Genomic DNA, 2,699 nt, shown 5'->3' with positions numbered 1-2,699 from the left:
AGATTTATTTTCTCACGTAATATATCCGATTGTGGTTTCTCTTCCCCTTACCTCTCCCTTCCACCTCCCTCCCATCAAGGTCCACACCCTTTCTGTCTCAGTAGCAAGCAAGCAGGTTTCTAAGGGATAATAATAAAATATGATAAAAACAAACAAACAAACAGAAGGAAACGAGTCCAGGAAAAGGCACAAGAAACAGAGAGAGACCCGCTTGTTCACACACTCAGGAATCCCAGGGAAAAAAACTAAATTGGGATCCATAATGTATGCTCAAAGGACCTGTGGGGAAAGAGGAGGAAGAGAAATATACATACAATAAATTATTCATCTTACATATATACATATTATATAATTATAGTAAAAATTAAGAAGTAAAAATTGAAATATATTATAAAGAATAGGAGAATAATACAATAACATTTAAAAGAGAAGCTCTTAGATGATATTACTAGACAGAGAACCCCTGAATGTGCTGTTGAGTTTGTTTCTGTTGGCCATCGACTGCTGTGCATGCAGCCTTACAGGAGAGCGGTTTGTTTCCCCTGTGAGCTGGGCTCGGAAGAAACTAACTTTTCATTTGCAAGCAGTGAGAGCGTGTGCCCACTTCTCCCTTCAGCTCCAGGACCCCATCTGGCATGGACTTGTGCAGGCCCTGTGCATGCTGCCTCAGCCTCTTGTGAGTTCCTGTGTGATCTTGTTGATTCACCAGCAGCTATGAACTGTGGCAGCTCCCTTGTCAGTTCTACAAATACCCCCTCAGTATCTGGCAGCACAGTAGACACAGCAGCTCCTAAATATCCTCACTCGTAGTGAAAGGAAGGGGTATCCAGGCATACACACTGGATTAACGTTGAGTGGGTCCATCTTACAGCCCAGAGATGCCAAGGTGGGGGAGAGGCACCAAGAAGTATCACCCTGATGCTTAGCTGCAGTGCTTAGCCACTGGGTAAATCCAGCCCTTTCCATGCTCAGCACAAGTGTTCGCTGTCTAACGTGAGGGCTGACTCAAGCTGACATGGCCCATATCAGTTAGGTTTCGTTGTGGTTGATTCTGCTATGCAATTGCAAGAGCTGAGTATGGTTTATAAAGCCTGACATCCTAACTACCCAACTATCTGGACCCACACAGGAGTTGAAAGGAAAAGAAACACAGAAAGAATAGAAAATATCCATAAATATGTGAAACACACACATACATGAATGCAAGCACAGAAGCATGTATGCACGTATGCATGCATGTACACAAGCATGTGCACACTAATCTTCATGTGTGTTTTGCACACCCTGGCCACATCTCATGGCATTTCCATGCTCCATTGTGTCAGCAGCATAAATGACACACATAGGTTCTGAGTGTCACCTCTGGAGTTAAATGAGGTCCAGGTCTAAAGCTTTGCCTGTTACTAACAGAGAAACCCTGGCTCAATTATTTAACATCTTTGTGCATCAGTTTTATCGTGTGTTAACTGTGAATTACAGCAAAGGTGTTTAATCTACATGAAGTAATATCCCCTGGCCTGTTAGTGACCAATATGTAAATTTTGCTATTGTCATTTGTAATTTTGATATAACCATCATATTTATTATTTTTCAGAAGCCAAAGCAGGGACAGAGTGGCTAAGTAATCTTTTCAAGTTCATGCAACTCGGGAAAGGGAGGGAGGGAGTGAAAGGCCAGTTCTGGCTCTGGTGGCATCACACGCTAGCAATGTCACAGGACTATAGGACAGGCTCCTTTGATTTATAAACGAAGTCACTAGAACAGGGCACTCTCACTTCCTCCAGTGGTGTTTGCTAAGATTGTGATGTCTTGCGGTGGGACCCACAGTTGCCCTGAACTGTCCTGGCCCCTGGGAGCTTCATTCGAATCTGTTTTATTCATCACACCTGACACCTTGGTGACTGACCTCAGAAGGGAAGCCCATGCAGTGACAAACCCATTATAGCTCCGGCTTGGGAAGGGTAAAAGCTTAAGAAAAGATTTTTCCAGTGATCTACCCAACACTCAAGAGATTTTAAATGAAGAACTGTACTTTTAAATAAACCCTAAGCCTGACACCATAGTCTCTATATACTCAAGAGGTAGAGGAAGTGGGGTTGTGAATTTGAGGCTAGCCTGGGCTCTAAAAATCAATCAATCCCTCAAAGAAATAAATAAACCTAAGACAGCTAATCTCTAGATAAGTGACTGGTCATAACCCCACTGCTGTACAAATGTACCAAAACCAGCAACTGTGCTCAGAAAGCCCTTGGTCAGGTTTCCATTGAAGTTAAAAAGGAAAGAGAGAGAGAGAGAGAGAGAGAGAGAGAGAGAGAGAGAGAGAGAAGAAGAAGAAGAAGAAGAAGAAGAAGAAGAAGAAGAAGAAGAAGCAGCAGCAATCTGTGTGTAGACAATGCTTTTTCTGAGTGGCTTTGAATGCATAGTCTCCAAAACTTATCTCATGATGGCTGGTTGGGCAAAGATTACTGTGTGGTGGCATGCTGAGAAGCAGGTGGTGATTTTTAAGGGTTCTGCCTCAATAAAAAGAAAAGGTCGGGCTGGTGAGATGGCTCAGTGGGTAAGAGCACCCGACTGTTCTTCCGAAGGTCCAGAGTTCAAATCCCAGCAACCACATGGTGGCACACAACCATCCATAACAAGATCTGACGCCCTCTTCTGGAGTGTCTGAAGACAACTACAGTGTACTTACATATAATAAA

The sequence above is a fragment of the Mus pahari genome, chromosome 3 (assembly GCF_900095145.1).
Source record: "Mus pahari chromosome 3, PAHARI_EIJ_v1.1, whole genome shotgun sequence".
Classification (NCBI taxonomy): domain Eukaryota; kingdom Metazoa; phylum Chordata; class Mammalia; order Rodentia; family Muridae; genus Mus; species Mus pahari.
Note: the sequence above shows the minus strand (reverse complement) of the source record.